Source organism: Typopeltis vanoorti, chromosome 17 (assembly GCF_054136105.1).
Source record: "Typopeltis vanoorti isolate ZY-2024b chromosome 17, IOZ_Tvanoo_1.0, whole genome shotgun sequence".
NCBI classification, from domain to species: domain Eukaryota; kingdom Metazoa; phylum Arthropoda; class Arachnida; order Uropygi; family Thelyphonidae; genus Typopeltis; species Typopeltis vanoorti.
The window spans coordinates 91171108-91187897 of NC_143565.1; the positions used below are offsets into that span (position 1 = coordinate 91171108).

Sequence of the window (16790 nt, forward strand, 5' to 3'; positions counted from 1 at the left end):
ATGTGGAATGAGATACTAAACCTGGATCAATTAGCAATGGATATCTCTTTTATGACAGATCATGTCATATACTCTTCCATTCCGAATGATATGACAGATGGAAGATACACTCATGAGCCAAAATGGCACCCAGCATGTTTCTGGCCAACCAGACTGCACAGTTGGACAGAAACAGGCTTGTGGTGGTATTCTGGTAAGGGGACTGCTCTCAAGAATATCACTTAGTGCTCTCTTCACACAGTGAATAAACCTTGACTGCTAATAGTTAAATGGGTTTTTTCCAGACCAGGTATTTCCCTGCATGGTGACAATGTGGCCCGATGGATCTGGTCTTCCTGCAAGACATCTCATGTCACATGGTTCAACATGGTTTGAAGAGCATACCTAAGTATTCAATGTACTCCCCAGGCCACCTTATTCACCTAATTTGAATCCCAATGTATATTTAGGAATCATATGGAACACAGCTCAACACCAATACCTCACTTGGTTGTTGACCTCTGGAACATTATTCTGTCTAGCTGATCCAGAATACCTCAAGACATCTTTCATGGTTTAGTGGTTCAGTGCCTAGACAAGTGGTTATCTCAGCCAAAAGGTGATTCACACTACTAGATAGGTAGTCATCATGTTTTGTCTCATAAGTGAACATGCTTTTTAACTGAATGGATTGTCACATCAATGAACAATTGATGGGATATGAGGTCAGTGTAATAATGGAGTTCATTGGCTGCATGAAAGCAGCTAATGAACTCCAAATGCTGTACGCTGATACAGCAAACCCAGAAGGCAATTGCATGTGTTCCACAGTGTGGGAATTTTATACCCATCAACAAGATAACATTCTTTATTAATTTGCTAATGCTTTAAAAGAGAAGTACAGCACAATACCACAACTTTCTACCAAAAATCAAAATAATTTCCTGGTATTCAACATATGTGAGCCAGTTACTGCCAAAGATAGGATAGTTAATGTTTTGACAATATTTTTTGAGAATCTTCTGATAGCATAAACAGTAAAATGTGAAGAAGTTGTAATACAATTACTATTACTTTTGTATATAAAATTATTTGTAATTTTATATACAAGAATCTCATGACCAGGATTACAACTAAAGAATTCAATATACTTTAAGATGTAGAATTTAAAAAAAAAAAATTTTTTTTTAAGAGCACATAAGGATTCTTTCTTACAGTTATGCTAAAACATAATTTTGACTAAGCATTTTTTAATAAACAAAAACAAATAATTGTCAACTAAGGAAGAGGAGGAGGGGAGTATTTTGTAAAATGTAACAGCCAAAATTCAAGTGCCTGCATAAAACATAGTAAAATAGCATAGCAAAGTGTATATGTCATTTCCTTTTGTAGGTAATAGACATATCTCTATGAAGAAACTAATAGTTAATATGCTTACCAAAGAGCCAGAAAGAGAAATACCATACACCTACAAATTAAATGATATAGAATCTACGAATCTAGAACCTTCAATATAGAATCTATGCATACCAGCCACTGAATTAGAAATTTTCATTTAATACCACGTTACTTCCTTTAGCTTGAATTACAGCACATATGCAGTTTGGCATAGATTCCAGAATGTGTTGGATTGCATCTACAACATACCAGGCATTCAACAGACATTCTGTGAATTGACTCAAATTTGACGGAAGAGGACTTTCCTCGAAGATTTGTTTTTCTAACATGTCCCATACATTCTCAATGGGATTCAGACCCAGGCTTTGTGGTTACCAGGGAAAATAGTGAAAGTCGCTGTCATCTTCCCTGGCTACCACAAAGGTGAGGGTTGTTTCATGGATGACAATGCTACTGTCCAATATGCAAGAACTGTTCAGCAAATGGTTCAGTAGCATTTTGTCTATGAAATAACCGTCACTTTCTGAATAAAAAGTCAACACTGTAGGATGGGTTTGATTGGCAGCAATGTTCAGATATTCTTTGGAGGACACCCCGACCTTCCACAATATCATGGGGCCTGATCCATAACAGAACATACCCCACCCCATGACACCTACAGAACCTTGAGTTGTGCTTACAAGGCAAATTGGGTTCATTGCTTCATGGGAATCCCACCAAACTCACTACCAACCATTGGTAGAGAACAAGGTGTACCATGACTTTCCAGTCTTCAGTCACTGTGTTCCTGATATCAATCTGGACAAACTTTCCAGCTATTTGCAGAAATCAGTGACTTCCATACAGGCATGCAATGGCCAATACTGATCCTCTTCAATTCCCTGTGCATATTTCATTGAGATATGGGTTGGGAACAGCCACTTCATTAAATGCTTCAGTCAACTGCTGCACACAGGAAGTTCTATTTGTCTGTACAAACCTTCTCAGATGACAGTGATCTTGTTCCTGACAGACTGTCTTAATACCACAGTTATGCCTTTTAGACAAGCAATGTGGGTTATTTTTCCACTAATTAAACACCCAGAGAAAATCAGTCAGCTCTGCTGTTTTCAAAATCGTGGATCCAGCCAAACAGGCAGCCAAGAATAAGCCCTTTATCAAACTGCAAGATCCTTTGTTTTTCCCATTATGATCAACACTATTAACGACTACTGACTGACCAGCAGCATTCTTAAATAGTGGCTTAGTGATATTTTCGTTATTTTTGATTGCGTGTTGAGTGTATTTGTTTAATTGTGAATCTTATTATGCAATAAAGTGCATTCTACAGGGCATCAATGATTTCAATGCGATGTATGTGTTCAACATAATCATTGCCGAGAGAGAGAGAGAGAGTGAGTGTGTGTGTGTGTGAGTGTGAGTGTGTGTGTGTGGGGGGGGGAATGTTTTGTGAGGGAGTGCAAGAAATCCAATTTGTGTCAAAAGCAGGAGAATGAAGTAACTAATGTTAATGAAGTAAAGCAGGATAGTGAAGTTGAGAATGTAATGGAAGGAGTGAATGATAATGTGTGAAATATATGAATTAAAAAATTAGAATATGAAAGAAGTGGTTGAAAGTAATATGGATGATGTGGTGACAGTGAGCAGAGAAATAGCACGTTACACAAAATCCTTCACAGGACAAAGCATGAGCAGAAGCAACTGTCAAAATGGTTGACATGTGGTACAGCGAGAGAGAGAATGAAAGAAAAGTGCAATGCTTCTATTAAGGGATTTCAGTGAAAAAGTGACAAAAACATCTTTCCCAGGTGTAAGGATCTTGACTACTGTGCACAGATTTGGTCACATGGATTTCTTGGGATCAGGTGGTAGTGGAGAGAATTCAGAAATGAGTGACTAAGCCAGTGAGAGGTCTGTGGAATGCTCCCTGTGAGGTCAGATTGAAGGTGTGTGGGCTGCAGAGTTTAGTTGGCAGAGTTAAGAGGGGTTTAGTTGCCCCCCCCTCTCCAAAGGAGGTGGGGGCATGATAGAAACTTCTAAGTTACTAAAGGGATTCTCTATAGGAGTGACAGAAGAAATTTTTCAATACATGACAAGAAAACAGACAGTCACCACTGGAAGTTGTGTAAGAGTCTGGTTAGTAAAAGTGTGCAAACTAGATTCTTTTTTTTTTTTTTTGCTTGGAGCATAGTGAAGGAATTTCCAGAGGGAGTTGTTAATGCCCCATTGGCATGAACAATGAGTCTTTTGACTCCACATACATATTCTGTATAATAATAATATGAAATAATTCAGAAAGTAATTCTGCACTCGGACAAACTGTAATAAATTAATGAATGATCATTCTGATTATCTGATAGCGCTTGAAGAAAATTTATTTGAAGAATATTTTATAAGCTTGAAGCTTATTTGAAGAAAGTGCCAAACATGGTGCTTTTCTTCAAACCAAGAATCATGCCTTTTGTAACCAAGGTGGTGGTTTCACACTGGGCAACAAAATCACCTACCACTGAGAGACTTTCAGAAACATCCATGCTGCCGTGAGACTTCAACCTACAGGTTGCTGGCTGCAGAGTAGGTCTACTATCTCCACTGCAACAAATGAGCACTTAAAAAAAAAAAGAAGAAGATTAATCTTTCTTATTTCTGTGATTTATTATTACACCCTCCACAGAGTCGACAGACGCATGGTGGGAAGTTCATTCAACTGACAACATATTTATCATACAGAATCTTAAAATCCTTAACACTCCTTGCATTAACAACACATTCTGCTAATGTATTCCATTCACTGACAGTTCTCCATGTAAAAAATCTACTCCTCACACACACACCCTTCTTCACCACACTTTTACATAACTTCCAGGAATGACCTCTGATTCTTCCCCTCTCACCTTCTACTCTTTTTATAATCCCCCTCTGGATTAATCTGATAAAATCCTCTCACTAACTTAAACATCTCTATCATATCACCTCTCTTCCTCCTATCCACCAAACTCTGCATCTGCATTTCTTCAACCTCTCCAATGTCTCCACATCACATTGAAAACCAGGTGACCAGATCTGAGCATAATAGTCCAAGTGTGGTCTGACCAGTGCCTTATACAGTGGCACAACCACTTCCTTATCCTTGCATGTTAAAGTACTTCTTATCATTGCAGCACTATGATATGCAACCTTTGCAACACTAGCAATATGCCCTTTAAACTTCAGTCTACTGTCAACCATCACTCCCAAATATCTAATTGCATCCACTTTCTGCAGTACAGCATCATCTATATAGTACATAGCATTATATTTCTGCACTCCAAAATGCAACACCTTGCACTTATTGATATTAAAACTACAACCGCACTCTTTTGTCCAAGTAAAAAGTCTATTCAAATCTTCCTGAAGGGATTCATACTTATAATTCTTCCCAACTTTGCATCATCAGAAAATAACTGAAGATCTCCAGTCAGTCCACATAGTATATCATTTACAAACAAGTTAAACAGCAGGGGCCCAAGAACAGACCCTGGGGCAAGCCACTGGTTACCTTTCTTTTTTGAGACACTACTCTATCATACACAACCTACTGGTATCATTCAGAGAGCCAATCTCTGATCCATCTAACCAATATATTATCTATTTGGAAGTTCCCCCCCTTTATATAAACTTTATCCAAGTGTAAGCAAACTTTGTTTGCTTACACTTGGATAAAGGATTAAACTAAATATATAATTTATACTATCTTTTATCATCTCTGCAGCTTGTACACCAACTTATCATGTAGTAATCATTTGAAAACATGTTTCTCAGAGTGAGTGGAATAGTTTTACTTTCTTGAAATGTGCTGTGAATAAGTTTCAAAATGTAAAATTGTTTGGATTATTTAGTAAATGAAAAGGCATTATATGTGGAGTTTAACATGTAGAACTTTGTAATATGCTGTGTAAATGTGAAATATTCATTAGCTAGCGTATGGGAGATGTGAGGAGAATTTGTTCTGAAGGAATGCCGTAAATGTAAGATGTGTTAAAAACAAGATAGCAAAAAGATGTGAAAAAGTGGTGCAAAAATTAAGGTGAATGAAACTGGAATGATAGAAGAGCAAGTTAGAAAAAGATAATACAAAAGATAATCTGTAGTAGTGATAATAATGGAAGTCCCTAGAGGATGAAACTGAAAGAAGTGAATCAATCAGTTTGGCAATTTGCATCATAAATAATTCATTGCAAAGTAAAATGGCATTAAGCCTGATACTGATGACATACCAGAGATCTACAAGTTTTCAGTGGATCATCAATAAAAATAAGTTATGAAATAATCAGGAATGTAAATTAAAAATGTCAAGAAATTATATTCTTGGTTTCATCCTTTATCCAAGTGTAAGCAAATAAATTTTGTCCATGAAGTAACTTCATGACAGGTCAACTCATATATAGAAGCTAATGATTTCACATCAATTGCCTTAGGATCACATAATGCGACATACATATCCTTACAGACAAGTATAATTCTATGCATTATGGCAAGGGCCAATATCCAGACCACTTTCGACCTTTATTGAGGTCTCATCAGTGGGAGCCAGACCCAAACGTGATACCAAGGTTGAAGTAATGCAGAAGTCATTATGGGATACTAAGGCAATTGATGTGAAATGTGAAGTCATTAGCCTTTAAATACAAGTTGCCCTGTCATGAAGTTACCTCATGCAAACTTTGTTTGCTTACACTTGGATAAAGGATGAAACCAAGAATATAATATAATAATTTCTTGGAATCTTTAATTTATAATATAACCAAGAGTAAAGACTTTCAACACCAGGAACGTAATTGCAATTCTAATGGCAAGCCTAGAGAAATAAAGTAATTTTGCTATTTAAGCACATGTTTTAGCAAAGAGCAATATCAAAGCAAAGTACAATAGGTACTGAGTGAATGTTGGATAGTGTTTGGATAAGAGGGTGGTTGATGAAGTAGAACCCCATGGAATAACCATAAGAATAACCTGTTTTTGTTTGTTTGTATAATGAAACCTGTGGAGTATTAAGAGTATCCCCAAAGAATCAAGATCTATATTCTTTGGTTTTGCACTTCCAAAATCAAGCTCCGAAATTAAAATGTAGTCCACCAGGCATATAAAAGTCCTTTCGTCTATCAAATTAAGTCCATATATATATATATAAATTGTATACCATTCCTCCTGCACAATCTTCTCATTGACACATTAGCAATAATGGTCCTTCTCAACTCTGTCCTATCAATACTGAGGCAGCAGACTTACAAATCTTTACTTCCTTACTCTTCATTTTCGCTTCTTTCAACTCTTTCACATCCTCTCACATTGCGTATTTCTCCCATCTCAAATCATTTGTTTCAACCAAAACAATTAACTCTTTTATTTCTCGATTCAGGAAACTAACAGGTTCACTAACATCCTTGATCTTCACACCTGGGAAACATCCGTTCATCATTTTCTCATTATGTATACCTCTTATCACTGAATCTCCATAAAATATCTTCTCCTTATTTCCAGTTTCTTGAACTTTCATACTTTCTCAATTCACTTTTTTGTTCATTCTCCTGCCACTATACTGCATGACAATTTCTCCAGTTGCTCTAGTTCTTGTTTTATCCTGTGAAGGACACCATGTAAATAAGCTATTTCACTTTTGACTGTCACCTCATCATCCACATTACTTTCAGCCACTTCTTTCATTCATATTTAATGCACTAGCATTCATCACTTACACATTCTCCAAAGCATTTTGCTATCTTTCCTTAAATTGTTAATATTTCTCACTTTATTTTCCAGCTTTCCACACACCTCACGTTTCTTACATCCACACATGAAACATATACAACATTCTCTTTCTCAACTCTTGATTTCATATCATAACTTATTTACTCTTCGCAATGAATACACAGAACATATAGCACATCATACAATATTCCTCATGCTTCCTTATTCTTCCTTCCAGTGAATAAGGAACCCTTGACTGCCATTTATCTTGTATACATTGGTGCCATGAAAAAACACTTTCTAAACGAATCTCATATTAAATTTCTGAAAGAAACACAAACACTCAACTTTACACATCTCAAGTCTGGCCTGAACCCAGCTTGTTCTCAAGCTTTCCTTCCACAATTTTTCTTAACTTTTTCTCAAGTATACTAGCATACATCTTACCAGAAACATACAGTAAAAGGAAATTCCTCTATAATTCTCACATTCATGTTTATGTCCCCTTTTAATAGATGAGTGGTATGTGGGCTCTACTTGAATCATTGGGAATTCGACCTTCTGTTCAGACTTCCTTGCAGAGGTAGTCTGCAAGGCTACATAAAAAATAATATATCTGCTTATTTATGTAATTTATAAAATCAAATTTCTTTTTTGTTTCTCTTAATTTTTATAAGTTGAAAAAGTAAAAATTCAGTAATCGAATGCAGTTATCAGTTATTCCCACCAACTCCATTTCTATTATTTTATTACTTCTTTAAAATCTCTTATCAGTATAATAAGAAAAGAAAATCTTCTTCCACTTAAAATGCACAGGTTTGTATCATGTTCAGAGTATGAATAAGCATTCAACTTAAACCTCTGTCAAAATTCCAATATTATATCAGATCTTATATTTCTCTCTTCTAAGGCACTTTTTACTGTATCAATCAATCTAGACTTCAGTCTTCCTCCGGATCTTTCTTCTGCCATCCTGGCAAAGAACACTTTGTTTGTTCTTTCTCTTCCATTCTGTTTAAGTGACCATACCACCCGATCTGCTCTACTAACACATTCCTGAATGAGTTAATTATCCTCATTTTTAATATCATACTACCAGTGATGCCATCTGTTCACTCTTATGATCTACCTCAGAACTCTCATCATATCTATGTTGTATCTGTAATCTTAAGCCATTGATCAAGTTTTATTTCTAACCCAACTCTCAGATCCATAAATTAAAATTGGTTTCAGCACTGTCTTGAATACAGCAAGCTTAGTGTTTTCACAAATTTCTCTTTTATACCATATATATTTCTTCAGTTGACTTTCTGTCATTCTAACTTTGCTAATTCTGTTGTTTATTTCCATTTTTGATTTGCCATCTTTACTAGAAACTGTGCCTAAATGGCTGAAAAGTTTTACTTGCTCTGAAAGTAATCCATTCAGGATGCAGTCAAAGTTTTCAATGTTTTTGCTGATTTTCATACCAAACTTATTACAGCAGTTATTCAGTTTAGTCAGGGAATCCTGCAAACTTGTACTGGATTTATTTAGAAGTAAAACATAATCTACATTAAAGAGTTGAAATTAATACCTCCAATTTGGATATCCAGTTTAATACCACTTTTCTTCATAATGTGATCCATACAAATGATGAATAACAGCTGAGATAATGAGCAGTCTTGTCTCACACGTGATTTAACATCACACTATCTTTCCGCACCTCCTATTTTAACTTCTGACTTACAACTGAAATATAGACTAAGTATTGCTTGATATAATGTAATATTAATGTATGTCTGTAACATTTTAGACAGCTTTTCTCTTGGCACCTTCATATGTCTTTTTTCAGATCTACAAAACTTAAATACATATCCTTGTTATATTCCCATAATTTCTCAACTATTTGTCTTAAAGTGAAAATCTGATTCCAACAACATCTTACCAGGAACATTCAGCAGAGAAATTCCTCTGGAATTCTCACATTCACTTCTAATTCCCTTTTTTTATAGATCTCTACTAAAGTCATCTGGAATTAGACTCTCTTTCCTGATTTCCTGACTTTCTGAATTATGCAATGTAGCCACTGTAAAACTTTTATACCCTCCGTATTTAAGTTTTTCTGTCAAATATCATCTATCTAGCTGCATTTCTACATATTTCAGGTTTTAATGTTTTTTTTTTTTTTTTTTTTTTTTTTTTTTTTTTTTTTTTTCCTGTTGAGTGTTTCCTTTCCTACTGCCATGCTGTCACTGCTTGTTTCATTTAGCAATCCTTCAAAGTAATTAGTAATTTGACTAGGCTGTATAATTTAAGTCTCAACACTGGCAAAGTCCCAAGAGAGTGGAAGCAGGGCAAAATAACTCATTTTCATATAGGAGGATCTAAGTCTGTGGTAGCAAATCAAAGATCAATCAGTATTCTCAAGAATAGTGGTAAAAGTACTCAAAAAGTGACAGTTGAGTTGGATGAAGGGAATGGCTACACAATAATACTACTAGATTTTGCAAAGGTGTCTGGCAGGATACCACATGGAACTCTTTTACACAAACTGCAACAAATGGAAATCGATATGAAACTAGCGATATGATAAAAGGGTGGCCGATAGATACCAAAAAGTAGTGTATGGAGGAGCAGAAACTAGGAGAAGGCAGGTGATTAGTGGTGTACCACAGGGCTCAGTGTTTTAACCACTGCTGTTTAATTTGTACATAAATTATACAGGAAATACTTTGAAGGAAAATATTCAGTTGTTTGCTAATGATGCAGAGTTGGGTAGGATAATAGTTAATCAAAGCAGCAAGTTTGCAAAGTGATTTCAATAGGCTGACAGTATGAGCAAAATACGGGATGTTAATTTAATGTGTAAAAGTGTAAATTTATACATTTTGGGATAAAAATATTACAATGTATACAACATTGAGGGAACTGTACTCCAGGAAATTGATGAAACCAGGGAGATGTGGAAGTAGTACATAGAGAAATGAAGTTTACGGGGAGTATTGCTAAAGTAGGCAGGATAGCTCAGAGGATTACTTAGTTATCATTCCCCTTTATAAGCCTTGATATGATCACATCTTAATTACTGTGGTCAGGTCTGGTCACCTGGGTTTCTTGTAGAGGATCCAGAGGTGTGTAACTAAGATGGTCTGTAGAATATTCCCTGTGAGAATAGATTAAGGGCTTGTGGGTTGCAAAAGTTGGGTTGAAAGGCAAAAAAGCAGGATATGACAGAAATATTTAAGTGACCTAAATGATTTTTAGGATTAATCCCAGACTATAAGAGCATCTACAACTAGTGTCCCAAAGCCTGGAAATTGGCCTATATTTAACCCATTCCTAAAAAGGGTGACAAATCGCTGCCATTTGAACTGCCCTATCTCACTCACCTCGGTCCTATCTAAAGTGATGGAGAAAACCATCAATTCTCAACTCCTACTTTACCTTGAAGGTACCCAGCTATAAAGTGACCACCAGTATACAGATTCCATCAATGCCAATCAACAGGTGATCTACTCTCATATATCACGCATATCTGGACAAATGCCATGGAGAAATCTGGCAAATCCGAATGGTTGCACTTGATATCTCTAATGCCTTTGACCAGATCTGGAACAAAGGCTTACTTACTAAGCAAACTCCTATCATTTGGACTGTCTCAGGACTTCTGCAGATGGATTGCCAGCTTTCTGTCAAGACGCACACTGTGTGATGGTAGACAGCTCCCTATCATCTCACCATCCAACTAATGCTGGGGTCCCACAAGGTTTAGTTCTCTCACTGACCCCCTCTTCCTTCTGTATATCAATAACCTACTTCAGTTGACCTCCAACCCAATACACAGTTTTGTAGATCACAGCACATTGCAACTCCTCCCTTTCATTGGACAAACCCTACTCTACACAACTCACTTCAACCCACAGAACATCAACCACCACCCTTAATTCTGACCTCCAAGCCATCCTCCAATGGGGGCTCAGATAACCTCATCAACTTCAATGCTAGTAAAACCCAGTTCTGTCTCATTTCCCACAAAAAAAGAACCATTTTCTCCCAGTATTATTTTTAATAATACTCAAATTTCCAGACAAGATGAGATTTCTTTTCTCAGAATTACCCTGACATTAGGCCTCTCCTGGCATAAACATCACAACCATTGTATCCTCAGCTTCCAAAAAAACTAGGATTTCTCTTTCGCTCAAGACGTTACTTCACCTCTAAACAGCTGTTAACATTATATAAATCACAAATCCACCCAGCTATCGAATACTGCTCTCACATTTGGAGTGGGACTCCTAAAAGCTCCCTCAAAATGCTTGACTCAATACAGAGGAGAGCAATTAGACTGATAAATGACTCATCTCTTACCAACTTGCTTCCCTCACTTTCATGTAGATGTTTGGTCTCTGCAATTTGCATATTCTATAAATATTTCCATGGAAAATGTTCATCTGAAACAGCATCAATAATTCCTCCACTCTGTACTAAGTCCATTGGAACACATACAGCTGCCACCCAACATCCTTTCACAGTACACCTTGAAACCCACAGAACAAGTTTCTTCTCCTCCTCCTTCATCTCTGCTACTGCGGAACAGTCTTTCCCCTGATGTATTTCCCAAGGAATACAATATACACGCTTTTAAATTAAATGTAAACAAGTTTCTCCTTTCCCAATCCACTACCCATATACAGTACTAACGTGCTATAGGATGATCAGCCAACCTCTTGTATATGAGCACAACATAAAAAATTTGGTGGCATTGAAATGTCATGTTCAATGCCCCCAAAACACAGTATTGCCTTTTCAAGCCAAAAGAGATCGCAGCTAGCCTATTCTTACCCTCATTAATACACAAATCACTAGACAAAATCAGATCTCTTTGCTTGGACTAACGTTTCCTCCAGTCTTTCCTGCCATAAACACATCACATCAATAGCCTCCTCAACATCCATGAAACTTGGTATTCTCTTTCATTCAATGGCACATTTTACACCCAACAAACTCTTAACTACATACAAATCCAAAATCTGCCTACATCTAGAATGTTGCTCACATGTTGAAGTGGAACATCTAAAACCTCCCTTAAAATGATTGATGCCATCCAGAGACGAGCAATTAGGTTTATACATCATCCCTCTCTTACTGATTCACTTCAACCTCTATTTCACAGGTGTAGTGTTTCAGCACTGTGACCATCCTAAAGGTATTTCCATGGTCACTAATCCAGTGAATTGCAGCCATCATTCCTCCACTCTGCTTCTATTCTTCTGCATTTTATTACATCCACCTCTGTCCCCTGGAATAGCTTCTCTCCTGAATCATTCCGAAACAACTACAACCTGCACCTCTTCAAAAATAAAATAAATCAATTTCTATCTCACTTCTCATCTGCTTGCAGGTCTCTTGACCTCTCGTGTATGGGATCAAAATATATAAAAAAATAATAACAACAATACAAAGGAAATGTTTTTGATCAAGTTTTATTTCTAACCCAAATCTCAGATCCATAAATTAAAATTGTCTTCAGCACTGTCTTGAATACTTGGCTAGAAGACAACACAACAAGAGGTTATTCCTGGAAGTTGGGCAAGAGTGTGGTAAGTAAGGGTGTGAGGACTAGATTTTTCATTTGGAGAGTGGTGAATGAATGGAATGGGTTTCTCGAGTCAGTTGTGGGTGTCCGTTAATGGTTTGAAGGATAAATATGATATATATTGTGTCGATAGTTTGCATCTTCCACAATGAGCCTTAAGACTCATGAAAGTGATTATTTCATGTCTATGAAATAATCAGTGGAGGCTTGTACATAGGAGGTTTGTTTTTTCCTTGGAGGTGTTGCAGTGCTTATGTACATAAGCACTGCAACACCTCCAAGGAAAAAACAAAAAAATTAAATTTTGTGTTTATAAATAATAGCAATGCTTACAACATTATATAAATGCAATACATTATGTTTCGACATTGATTGAATAGTTAATAATTGGAATTGTTCAAATTAGCGCTTTAGATTACGAAACAAATGCACTGCAATCTAATGCAGTGTCGGAATTATCACGTTCGGTCAGTTACGGCTAGACTCGCTGATATTCGTTTGCACTTGTCACTGCACATAACAAGTGAATCCGACACCTCATTGAGCAGTGTTGCTACAGATAAATTGTATGCTTGCGTGTGTTATTTCTGGGAAATACAAAACTTTTATTGTTGGTGTGTGTTCATGGTAAGGGTGAAATATTTTTATTGAAAAATTTTGTCAAGGCAAAAACAGAAGAATAGATTTTATTTTTAAATAATATTTTTAATAAAGCAGATTTTTTAATATGTAAATTTACTTATTAATAAACTGGTTACTGATTAGGAAAAAATGAATTATTTTTTCTTATTTTGTATAAACAGCACCCTCTCCACTTAAAATTTTCACCAGCCTCCACTGGCAATAATTATAATAATAATTACTCCACACATCTAGAATATTGTTATCTCCAGTTTCATGTCACATTTAACATTTTAGATTCCTTTTATGGTACTCTTTCCTCCATTTCTGGGCTTTTTCAAGAGACTCTTCCAAAGACTATCCAAAAGAATTCTATTGTTATACTGCAAGTAAAAGAAAATTTTCTCAGGTGCTCACATTGGTGAATACGGGCATGGCAAACCCGAGATACCCAAGCTAGACCTGATTTTACTTCGTACAATATACACTTGGTATATTGTATCTGGAGACCAGACTGGTCTTCTACTCTCCTTTCCCTCTACTCTCTCTTACTTCTTACTCCGCCCCTCCAAGTGTTATTTGAGGGTGAGGGGGGGGGGGTGACTCTTTCCTCTCAAACTGTAGTTTCCACTATCTACTAAAAAAGGCAAGCCTAGTTCTCTTAAGGTGGCAGCCCCACCACTAGGATACCTATCATCATGCTAGCCACTTGACATAGGAAACACATATTACTTTCAAGTCTCAACGAAATCCAAACTGGACAGAAAACATGGGAAACGACTGCAAACTGGAAAAAGTTAAGAAACTTTGGAAAAAGAAAAACATGGTGAAATATGCTACATGGAACATTAGAAGCACATAAAGAAGAAAAATTAGATAAAATTTTAAATGATGAAAATATAGAAATTGCAGTTCTTACAGAAACAAAAAAAGAAACAAAGGAACGAAAGAAACAGCTAACTACAATATCATATTCGTGTATAGAGGCTTAAGTGCTGTGAAGACATAATGTTGGAGGTTTAATGGATTTTTTACAACACTCAGAAAGGATTAAAAAGAATTTAATACTTCCTATATTTCGTCCTAGTCACTAGGACATCTACGGGGATTACAAAAATAACTAATGTAACATAACACAAATATCATACAATACTAAGCCCAACCACGTGAATTTAATACTTCCTTTAGTGTCACCCACGTGGTTGGGCTTAATATTGTATGATATTTGTGTTATGTTACATTAGTTATTTTTGTAATCCCCGTAGATGTCCTAGTGACTGGGACGAAATATAGGAAGTATTAAATTCTTTTTAATCCTTTCTGAGTGTTGTAAAAAATCCATTAAACCTCCAACATTATACAATATCATATATAGTGGTGGAGTGGACAAACAAATACATGCAAAAGCTGGTGTAATGATTTCGATACATAAATTAAAGCAAAAATAACTCATTATACATATCATAATTAGAAGTGCGATTATATCATAATATAATCGCACTTCTGATATGAAAGAATATCAGAAGTGCGATTAAAATTAAATAGAGAAAATTTAACAGTTGTTGGAGTGTATGCCGCTGAAGGAGGAAAAGAAGAAAATGATTACTTTTACAAAGAGTTACAGGAAATATATGAAAAATTAAATAAAGCAGACCATATAATTATAGCCAGAGATCTTAATGCTAGAATAGGAATGAAAAAAAAATTAAGAATAATATGCAAAAATTTGAAGAACCAACAGTAAACAAAAACGGAAAGCGTCTCATTGATTATACAATATATAATAATTTAAAAATAATGAATACATTTTACAAACATAAATATATACATAAATATACGTGGTGTGCAAGAGGTCAAAAATCAATAATAGCCTACTTTATAGCAAATGAAAAAGCAGCAAACCTCTTCCTAGATGTTCAAGTTAGAAGAGGGCTAGAAATTGACACAGATCACTATTTAGTACAAGCAAAACTAAGATTTCCACCAAACTGGCTACAAAAAATACAAAAAAAGTAAACAAGCTAGAGAAACAAAATCTAATTAAAAAAGTAAGACTACTAAATGATTCAAATATAAGAACTTTATACCAACAGAGAATTAATAACTACTTAGAAAAAATACAAGAAAATGAAGACATTGAGAAAAAATGGATTCGCATCAGCAGCATATGAAAGTCTAGGAACACACAAAAAATATCAAAAATAAAAAAATACATATATGGGACAATGAAATAAAAACAATAATTGAAAATAAAAAGCTGGCTTTTAAAAGATGGTTAAGTAGCAAAAAACAAGAAGATGAAATTGAATATTAAAAAAGACAAGCAATAGCCAAAAGAGAAACCAGAAAGAGAGACAGAGAAAGTTGGAAAAAATGTGTATCATATCTAGAAAATGACATATACAAAATATGACCCAGTGTGTACAAAATACTAAAACACATGAATGCAGATATAAAAGAAACTACAAATATAAATTGTGAAATAGATGTAAAAGAATTCTTGGACTACTTTACAGATCTTTGGATAGATAATACTGGTATCAAAAATAATTACACCAGAAACTTACAAAATACCTTAAATGATATGAAAACAATGAAAGAATTAAAGGACCACCTAAATAAAATATTTAGGTGGTCCTTTAATAAAATATAGAAGATGGGATAAACTCTGAACTGTATAAATTTGCTGGAAAAAAATTTCATGAAAGATTACTAAAATTTTTTAAATAAAATATATACAAATGGACAAATACCAATAGAATGGAATGCAAGCATAGTAATACCTATATTTAAAAATGGGGATAAAACAAAACTGCTAACTACAGAGGTATTAGTTTATTGAATACATGCTACAAAATATATAGCAGAATACTGAATGAAAAATTAAAAATATACAGTGAAAAAATATTATTAGAATGTCAAAATGGATTTAGAAAAGGATGCAGTTTTCTGTTTAAAACTAGAAAAAAGAAGAGAATTTAATTTGGAAACTCATCTTTTGTTTATAGATTACGAAAAAACATTTGACAAAGTAAAAAGATATATACTGTTTGATATTTTACACAGAATAAATATACCTAATATTTTACTACAAGCAATATTGAATATATATAAAGATAATGAAATAACAATAAAAATAAATGAAAAGTTGTCTGAAAAACAATCTATAAACCAAGGAGTAAGACAGGGATGCCCTCTGTCTCCAACACTTTTCAATATTTACATTAATGAAATATTAATACAGCGGAACACCTTAAACAATCAAGATATAGAAATTTCCCAGAATAACAAAATAAATATGCTATTATTTGCAGATGATCAGGTAATAATATTAGATAAGGAAGACAATTTACAAAGAGCAATATATAATTTAAACATTATAGTAGAACAGTTTGCAATGAAAATTTCCATAGATAAAACTAAAACAATGGCATTTTGTGGACAAACTCCAGTTAGAAGTAAAATAGTTATTAATAATAAAATAATA

At 34.9% G+C, this 16790-nt stretch overlaps 1 protein-coding gene across 1 annotated transcript in view; it reads right to left on the reverse strand.

Annotated features, from left to right (window-relative positions):
- The window catches only part of LOC150097624 (uncharacterized), a 350600-nt gene that overhangs the window by 68461 nt on the left and 265349 nt on the right, over window positions 1-16790 (reverse strand). The window lies entirely within an intron of this gene.